Genomic DNA, 10,236 nt, shown 5'->3' on the forward strand with positions numbered 1-10,236 from the left:
GAAAGCAGGATTAACCATTTTGAATTCTAGTTCAAATTTTAATCACTGACTACTGTTTACATGCTCCTATGTCTTTAAACATGTAATTGCCCCTCCCTTTAGGAGCCCCGAAGACCCCCAGTGTGGACCCCCATTACAGACGGCAGAAGACCCCAGTGTGGACCCCCATTACAGATGGCAGAAGAATGGAAACAAATTCAACAGTGGGCTCTTGTCCAAACTCCAAGTTACATGTAAGCCTCAGCGGCCTTCTTCTCCAAGGACAGTCTTCATGTGTAGATGATCCACAGTGGCGCCGAGCGGGGTACCAGTCCGCCACTGCATCTAAACCTGGACCTCAAAATAGGACATAGGTTGTAGTCACCCCACAACTGCAGTGTGGTCAATGTATCTCACAGCTAGTCGCCTCCAGCTGTTATTGAAACATGACGCTATGTAATGTTTGGCAAACTCATCAGTTCTCAGAGCAGCACTTTGCGGTGTGGTTTTATAAGGATGGTGGTGGAAGCTAGCACAGCATTCTATCTTCTCCAGGACCAGAGTGTGGGCTCACAATTGTTTATAACGCATTGTTGTCCTTTTTATACGATATTAAAAGTATTTTAGGAAATAGCTAAAGAAAATATACAATTTGTGAAAAACAAACCTTTGTAAGATATTTTGACATTAGTTCTTTCAGCACTTTACGATGCTTTCCTTTTGTGACCATTTCCTCATTAAGTTGGCCCATGCATTCACTCGTCAGCTATTTATCTCTCCTGCTGTTTACTGGATGTACAGCTCGACTACCTTATTACTCCTGCATGTGTGTTGAGTTATGGCTTTAGTTTTTTATTGCTCCTTTCATGAAACACCCGTTTATCTTATTGGCAGCCATCTTCCCATTACCCATTCCTGAGAATAACTCCAACTATTTAAGTATTACACCATGGATTTCTTTCCCTGATTAGACTCTGGAGTACGAGAGATGCTCTAGATTAGAGTCAATGTGGATCAAGAAAAAATAAAATAATTCAGCCTTTAAATCATTTATTTCCACTCTACATAATTAAATAATAGGCCTACAGTTTGAATAAATCATAACCATATATGCGTACCATATACCAGTGCGCACGGTTGTCTGATTGATGTAATTAAAGAGTATATTGTTATTTGTATCATTCTATGGCAAGTGTAGATAATGTGTTGTTTTGTAGTGATGTCTCCATGGCAGATGTTTGTATTAGCTCACGTCTGGCACGCACGCACTAGACTTATCTATAGATCAGAGAGGAGTTTTCCGTATGTTTGTCTTACTGTAAAACAGCAACTCTCTTGCCTACAGTGGGCCACCCCAGGACCTGAGTCAAGGCCTCAAGTCACAGCCTCCTTTTTCGTCTTCATGAATGGCCAGTTTTATGGCTCATAGTGATTGGTGTGTTCATATTTGTCGTTTGAGACTAGCCATGTTTTGACAGGGAGAAAATGGTGAAAGTGACTGGAGCAGTTATTTGTTTTGCCTTGACCATGAATGGTGGTTTGTAGTTGGATTATTAGTGTCAGGCGTGATATACAGATGTAGGATCTTAATTTGATCACTCTTTTGTTGCTGAGAATTTTCCTGCACCTCAAGAAATACAAACTTGGAGTTTTTCTTACAATATATATATATTTAGTACTTATTACCCCCAATTTCGTGATATCCAATTGGTAGTTGGTCTTGTACCATCGCTGCAACTCCTGTACGAACTCGGGAGAGGTGAAGGTCGAGAGCAATGCGTCCTCCGAAACTTGACCCTGCCAAGCCGCACTGCTTCTTGACACACTGCTCGCTTGACCCGGAAGCCAGCCGCACCAATGTGTCGGAGGACACACTGTACAGCTGGCGACCAAAGTCAGCGTGCATGCGCCCGGCCCGCCACAAGGAGTCGCTAGAGCGCGATGGGACAAGGACATTGTGTGCCGCATCATGGGTCTCCCAGTCATGGCCAGCTGTGACACAGCCTGGGATCGAACCCGGGTCAGTAGTGACACCTCAAGCGCTGCAATGCTGCGCCTCTCGGGAGGCATGTGTATTTGAGTTTTGAAAAGGTTTCTAAAGTTTGTATTTTCGACTTTGACATTTCAGACTTGATTTACCCTAATGAAAAATGCATCAACCCCTACAAAAATGTCCATTAATTATAATCCACAGAATAATTCACATTTCCTGTTGCTGCAGGATTATTTTTCTGCTGTTGCAAACTGGTTCAAATTAAGATCCCACACCTGTACTGCTGCCAAACTGGTTTGTGCTTTTATTCTTTACATGTGAGTATTGGGCTGAAGTGGAGCCAACAGTAAGATTGTGTCTTGTTTTTAGTCTGAATCTGAGTATACGCATAAGCAAGGGGCTGGTCTCTGATGACAACAAGAACAGCTTAGTTGAGTGCCTCCATCTTTCTCTCTTATTGTTGTCGTCTGTTAGTGTGTGTTCTTAACATCATTACCTTTTTATTCACTTTAAAAACAAGAAGATTTTTAAAATGGAGAGTATTTAAACTATTTTTAGTAATGTGATTGGTGGGGCCCCATATTCCCCATCCCAGAGCTTGAGCTGTGTTCTTTTAGATATTTAAAGGGACCCTACTCATGAAGAATGAACCGTTAAGTTGCTTTAGAGAAAAGAGCTGTCTGTGATTGGCTTTCTTCAACTCTTGTGAAAAACTAGTACTTTTGTTTCCAATAGTCACAAGTATTTATGTGAATTTTTTATAAGATTTACAAATATTTTATCATATATTTTTTACTGGTGTAGTTCTAATACATCTTTTCAGAAATCATATCTAATTTATTTGTTATTTTCTTGTCTTTAGATATTGTGTCCCACAATCATCTTTGTCCTACAAATGACTTGATGTACAAGTTTGGTTCTGATTTAACTCCGTAATTGTATTAATATTAGTTATGTGGATTTGGCCCTTCCCCACCTGTTGAAACTGTAATTGGCAGTGTTCTTGTGTGACATATCTGTCAGTGAAGCTTATCTTCTCCTTCTGAGGACAGGGATACAACTTTATGGTTGAGGGAGTTCAAATGTACCATGTACACTACGAGTCACATGTACTTTCCTGTGCATTGTTTTCCTCCTTAGATAGATTTCTGTTCATATGCCAGGTTGAGATCAATTGTACAGTATGTTTGTCCAAAGCTGATAGTTTAAGTCAAACCCTTGTGATATAATTTGTGAAACATTGAACCTGTACTGTCACATCTACAACTTATTTCACCTCTTGAATAAGGAAAGTGTAGGAAGTTATTGGACAACTATGCCAGTTATAAAGCCATACAGACAGATAAAATGGCATCTATTAAATATTTGTTAATAGGGTTTACAAAAAACTCCAAACGCAGAACGTGTTTGTTACCTCAACCCGAGCAGGTTGCTAATCAGGCCACCTTACTCAACATTGGACCAATTACAATGATAAAGTACATTCTTTATATATAGTATACATACAATATTTTGGCAGCAGCGTGTTAATGTTTTGTGTTATGAATACACAATAAGCATATTGAGGGGGAAAAAATACCGTTTTTCAAATGTAACCAATGAATATCCCAAATAGTTTGAGCTTTGACAAAAGAGGAGGGCTATTTGGTTCTGAGGCTACATGTTTTACATTGATGACGACATGAGTCTTTGTAATTGAGTGGCGCTATACGTTATTGTGCCGGTTAAGGTTCCATTTACTGAAGACCTAAAAATGAACTACTTGTCCTACTCAACCAATGACTACAGAAATGCAGAGGTCACCTTGAAAGTTATATTTTTACCATATTTGCACCCAGACTAACCAATGATTTATGACATCACAGTGTACAGCAAATATATTTTAGAAGTATTGCTCAGTACATTGGATGATATACTTGTGCCTTGACAAACTTTTATAGTAGAGACCAGATTTATCTTGTACCAGTGTTGCCTGATTTATTCACCGCTGTGACACTTGTCAGTGGTTATTAGCCCTTGATAACTAGTATCTTGCAAGCCATACGACTTGTGTGCTTCTAATGCCGTACAGAGATGAGTGACCAGATAAATGTATAGTGTTGTGCAATTTGTGGTGCATCTGATTTTATTTTCACGAAAATGTTAATTGCATTTGTTGTTTAACGTCGTTGCAATTGAAGTTTTGTCTCAAACTGCTATGCAGCTTGATTCAATATAAATGTATATCTGTTACTTTTTTAATATAGATTTGATCTATCTAGCCACTCTTGATTGTTCATTGCAAAGGGGAAACAATAACGAAATATTGTAATTCTGTTAATTATTTATGTATCTTTTTGAAATAGTATTTACTTTGTGCCACCGGGATTTATTTTTATGATTGGGCTTACGTCAGTCAAGACGAACACAAATTTCACCTAATTCAACCAAACTTTTCATTCAGAATTTTTATCACGGGTGTTTTGTTTATATTGTAATTGTCATCAGTTAGTCTGTTCACACACTTCTGTTTGTGTCCCCTTAACCTGTCAGGCTTTGGTTTGATGTGAAAGTCTGCTTTATTTCCATGAGGGTTTTTTTCTGCTGGGGATAGTAGTGAACCTGTTGATTGCATTGACAGGTTATAGGTATGGGGAGTGCATATCACCTATGTGTTTTTACCTACCATGTGAACAACCGTGAAATATTACCTTTGAAAAAATGAATCGATATAAATGTATTTTTGCTTTTGTTGGGGCATTTGTATACTCTTGCAATTATATTTATGTAAACCTGCTGGTATCTATATTACATTTACATTTAATAAAGATAGATGATACGTTTTCCTTTGTCAAGTTAATTTCCACATCCTCTGATGTTTGGTTTTGGTAAGATTTTTGTATTGATCAACTTTTGTTTTTGCTCAGGAGAGACACAAAGACGCCATGAATTAACCATACCGTGAAAGATTGGAAATGACAAAATCACAAGCACGTGAATTGAATTACGTTTGAAGAGTAACATAACTAATCATCAATCAAATGCATCATGGCCTTACCCTAGTTGTCCATCTGAAACATGTTTTAACATAAGAAAAGGAGGAGAGCGAGGGAAGTCAAAAAGGGAAAACATGCTTGCATGCTCAGAAACCAGATGAATATGGTCACATATTCACATGTATTTTAATATTGTGATTAGAGGTTAATAATTAGTAAATTACCTGTGTTCTTCAATGATCAAAGATCCGGGGTAGGCAGTCATTTTAAATAAGAATTTGTTATTAACTGACTTGCCTAGTTAAATTAAAGGTTAACTAAATAAATAAAAATATATAAAATGAAGACCACCCACAACAAAATAAACCCCTATGATCCCCCTGGTGGTCTGAGTGCAGTACTACTTTTGCGCAGTGTCTTCTGTGACTGATCCTCTCGAATATGCTGAGATGTCATTGCGTACAATTCAACGTCAATATTTGTGTACGTGCGTTGATCTCGCTTGGAGCTGGAGAGGGTTGAGGCCCAGGCTAGAAGTAATGTGGTGTGGGGAATTGGATGGATGGAAATGGCCAAGTGATGGAAAATCTGATAGAGATGAAAGATAGGTATGCCTGAATGATGGCCGAGGGACCAGGATTGATGTAGCCACAGGTATCTAGTGCGATGGCAGGAATCTTGTGAGTGGGAGGTATGGGAGGAGTTGACAGTAGGGAGCGATCATTACCCCATACTATGTACAGTAGGTCGCAGGGGGGAGGAGGTATCAGTGCATGGAGTAGACCGGTGGGTGTTTGGAAGGGCAAAGTGGGATCAGGTGTCAGAATGGAGAAGGTGGGGGTTTGGAAGTGCGAAGTGGGATCAGTTTCAGGAGCTGAGTGAGCAGGTGATTGCTCGGGTGGATATGAGCGGGTATGTGGATAGTATGAATAATTGAGTGGGGCAACTACTGAGGCTATACTTAAGAATTCAGGGAGGAGGAAATCAGTCCCATGGTGTACGGAGAAGTGTGGGGCAACGGTGAGGAGTAGAAACAGGGCATTTAGAGTACTGAAAAGGACGCATGACTTCCAACATCTGATTTAGTATAAGCAGGCCCTGGTGAGGAGAACTATCCGTCAGGCAAAGAGGTCCGGTTGGCGTCGGTTCTGTGACATTGGAAGGGCGACACCTGTGGGAGAAGTGAGGTTAGAAGGGAGTGAAATTATCCAGTATTGACGAGTGGGGAGGATACAGATGAGAAAGCAGAGATCATGGTCAAAACGTTTGTCCAAGTGCATAGCTCGGCAAATTTTGTCAGAGGAGGGGGAGAGAGAGAGGAGCACCAAATAGGAGGGATGATGTAAATGATGCATTGAATGCACCATGGCAGAGGTGAAAAGGGCAATGGGCAAGGCTGGGTTATCTTCACCTGGGAAAGATGAGGTGTGCTATGTTATGTTTGCCCATCTTAGTGATGTACAACATCCTGATTGGTGTTGTACAACAGAGTGTGGGAGGAGAGGAACGTCCAAGCAGCTGGAAGGAGGCAGTGGTGGTACCAATCCAGAAGCCCGGGAAAGACCCAGTGAGGCCAACAAGCTATCGGCCAATAGCTTTAACATCACGTGTGAAAGATTATGGAACGTATGATTACGGCGAGGCTAACTTACTTCCTGGAGAGCAAGGGGCTAGTATCGCCACATCAGAGTGGGTTCAGGAAGGGGCCGGGGAACTATGGACCCAGTGCTCTGCTTAGAATCAGAGGTCAGGAAGGATCAGGTGAACAAGGAGAATGTTGTAGCTGCCTTTTTTGATGTGGAGAAGGCGTATGATATGATGTGGAAGGAGGGGTTGTTAATCAAGCGTGATATTATGGGGGAAGGAGGAAGAACGTACAACTGGATAAAGGATTTCCTGTTTGGAAGGTCTATACAGGTGTGGGTGGGGAAATTTGAATTGGTCACATACACATATTTAGCAGATGTTATTGCGGGTGTAGCGAAATGCTTGTGTTCTTAGCTCCAACAGTTCTGTGGTATCTAACAATTCACAACAATACATCTAAAAACAAAAGGATGGAATTAAGAAATATATAATTATTAGGATGAGCAATGTCATTGACTAAAATACAGTAGAATACAGTATATACAAATGAAATGAGTAAAGCAGTATGTAAACATAATTAAACTGACTAGTGTTCCATGTCTATGTACATAGGGCAGCAGCCTCTAAAGTGTGGGGTTGAGTAACCGAGTGGTAGCCGGCTAGTAATGGCTATTTAACAGTCCGAAGTCCTTAAGATAGAAGCAGATTTTCAGTCTTTCCTTCCCAGCTTTGATCCACCTGTACTGACCTCATCTTCTGGGTGACAGCGGGGTGATAGTGTGGCTCGTGTGTTTGTCCTTGATGATCTTTTTGGCCTTCCTGTGACATCAGGTGCTGTAGGTGTCCTGGAAGGCAGGCAGTGTAGCCCCGGTGATGGATTGGGCAGAATGCACCACCCTCTGGAGAGCCCTGCGGTTGCAGGCAGTGCAGTTGCCGTACCAGGCGGTGTTACAGTCCGACAGGATGCTTTTAATTGTGAATCTGTAAAAGTTTATGAGGGTCTTAGGGGCCAAGCCGAATTTATTCAGCCTCCTGAGGTTGAAGAGGCGCTGTTGCTCTTTCTTCACCACACTGTCTGTGTGGGTGGACCATTTCAGGTTGCCAGTGATGTGTACTCCAAGGACCTTCTCCACTGCGGTCCCAGTGGATAGGGGTGTGCACCCTCTGCTGTGTACTGAAGTCCATGATCAGCTTCTTCATTTTGTTGACATTGAGTGAGGTTTTCCTGGCACCCCTCCGCCATGGTCCTCAACTCCTCCCTGTAGCCTGTCTCGTCACTGTTGGTAATCAGGCCTACTACTGTTGTGTCGTCTGCAAATGATTGAGTTGGAGGTGTGAGTGGTCACGCAGTCAAGGGTGAACAGGGAGTACAGGAGGGGACTGAGCATGCACCCTTGTTGGGGCCCTGTGTTGAAGATCGGGGCGGAGGTCAGACCCAGGGCCCGAGCTTGATGGGTACTATGGTGTTGAAGGCTGAGCTATGAACAGCATTCTTACATAGGTATTCCTCTTGTCCAGATGGGAAGGACAAGGCAGCTAGCTACCTGGTGGATAATGGTACACCGCAGGGGAGCGTAATTAGGCCTTTGTTGTTTTCATTCATGATGAATGATGTACTCTCAGGTACGGACGGATATTGGGAGGTCGTTATTTGCAGATGATGGCGCCTTATGGAAGAGGGGAAGAAATATGCCATACATAGTCAGGAAGGTACAGGAGGCAATTGATGAGGTAGAGTGGTGTGCATTCATGTGGGGAGTCAGGTGTTATTTACCAGGAGGAAGGTGGGTGATGAGGTATGCTTGAGGTTACAGTATATTCAGGAAACTTGGAGAGGGTGGGGGCCTTCAGGTTCCTTGGGGTATACTTTGACGCTAGACTGACCTGGGCAGAACACAGAGAGAGAGGTGGGAAAGTGTATGAAGGTGCTAAATGTGATGTGGGGGGCATTCCTCATTCCTCATTGAGGACCATGTATTGTATGTTGCATTGATCTGATCTGTAATAGACTATTGCAGTATAGCATATGGTTCTTGCAGTCCGGACCTCATTGGAAAGTCTAGATGTCATAGAGGGGCAAGGAATATGGAGTGGGGCGTTTCGGACGTCCCCAGTGGCTGCACTACAGGTGGAGATGGAGGACATGCCATTGCAGATTAGGAGACAGCAGCTGAATTATTGGGTCAACCTACAGGGACATGGGCTGTCTTATCCTGCGAAAGGGATTTTACAGGTATGCTGGGAACATGAGCGAGCACAGAACACAAGCTTTGGGTGGGTGGGTAATATTCAGGCGAGGGAGATGTTTGGAAGGGAGTTTAGTACAACGGTAGCTATTCCTGTAAACCCTGCATGGCTACTCCCGCCTCCAGTAGTTGACCTAGAAGTATTGGAGAGACTAGGGAAAGATAGGGAGGGTGTTGATCCATCTGATTTGTTAAAGAGACGTCTGGATACTGTGTATCAAGATTTTGTGGCCATTTACACAGATGGTTCAAAAGATCCAAGGACAGACACACTGGGTCAGCATTTGTAGTGCAGGAATGTGGGGTGGCACTCAGGAAACTTATTACAGATCATCTGGCTCTATATACGGTAGAGCTGATGGCCATACTGTTGGCCTTGCAGTGGGTTGAAGAAGTCAAGCCAGACAGAGTAGCTATTTGCTCAGATTCATGTGCAATGTTGATGAGTCTTCAGTCCTTTAGATCACGTAACAGACAATACCTGCTTCATGATGTACTACAAGCCCATTGCAGGATTAGATAAATGGGTATACAAATAAGATTTACTTGGGTTCCAGTCCATGTTGGGGTGGAGGGGAAAGAGACAGCTGATGTACTGGCTAAAAAAGCACTTTGTTCAGGGATGTTGATGTTGAAGTTTCAATGAGCAAGTCAGAGGCAAATCCCCTAATATGGACAGTGATGATGCAGAGATGGCAGGAGCAGTGGAATAGAGATACTAAGAGCAGGCATTTATTGCAAGTACAGAAGAAAGTCGGGGAGGACGGCAGGAATGGACAAAAGAGAGGAGGCTATTTTTAGATTAAGGCTGGGACACAGCCAGGTGAATAAGACTTTACATTTGGTAGAAAAACCTCCAACAGGAAAGTGTGATTATTGCCAGGAGATAATCGTGGACTACAGGAAAAGGAGGGCTGAGCACGCCCCCATTTTCATTGACGGGGCTGTAGTGGAGCAGGTTGAGAGTTCCTTGGTGTGCACATCTTCAACAAACTATCATGGCCCAAACACACCAGGACATTCGTGAAGAGGGCATGACAACACCTATTCCCCATCAGGAGACTGAAAAGATTAGGCATGGGTCCTCAGATCCTCGAAATGTTCTACAGCTGCACCATCGAGAACATGACTGGTTGCCTGGTATGGCAACTGCTCGGCCTCCGACTGCAAAACTCCACAGAGGGTCGTGTGTACGACCCAGTACATCACTGGGGCCAAGCTTCCTGCCATCCAGGCAGAGGAAAAATTGCCAAAGACTCCAGCCAGCCTAGTCATAGACTGTTCTCACTGCTATCGCATGGAAAGCGGAAACGGAGCGCCAAGTCTAGGTCCAAGAGGCTTCTTTACAGCTTCTACTCCCAAGCCATAAGACTGCTGAACGGCTAATCAAATGGCTACCAAGACGTTTTGCATTGATCTCCCCCCCTTTTTTTACTCTGCTGCTACTTGCTGTTTA

General features: G+C 42.8%; 1 protein-coding gene across 6 annotated transcripts in view; it reads left to right on the top strand.

Moving 5' to 3' along the window:
• LOC118359265 (nuclear factor of activated T-cells 5-like) overlaps positions 1-4,794 on the top strand; it is a 66,254-nt gene extending 61,460 nt beyond the window's left edge. For all 6 annotated transcript variants that reach the window (XM_035737710.2, XM_052481539.1, XM_052481569.1 and 3 more), the window contains one exon: positions 103-4,794. The gene's annotated coding sequence lies outside the window, so the exon portion shown is untranslated. The remainder of the gene's footprint in view (positions 1-102) is intronic.
• Positions 4,795-10,236: the final 5,442 nt, after the last annotated feature.

The sequence above is a fragment of the Oncorhynchus keta genome, chromosome 2 (assembly GCF_023373465.1).
Source record: "Oncorhynchus keta strain PuntledgeMale-10-30-2019 chromosome 2, Oket_V2, whole genome shotgun sequence".
In the NCBI taxonomy this organism is placed as follows: Eukaryota; Metazoa; Chordata; class Actinopteri; order Salmoniformes; family Salmonidae; genus Oncorhynchus; species Oncorhynchus keta.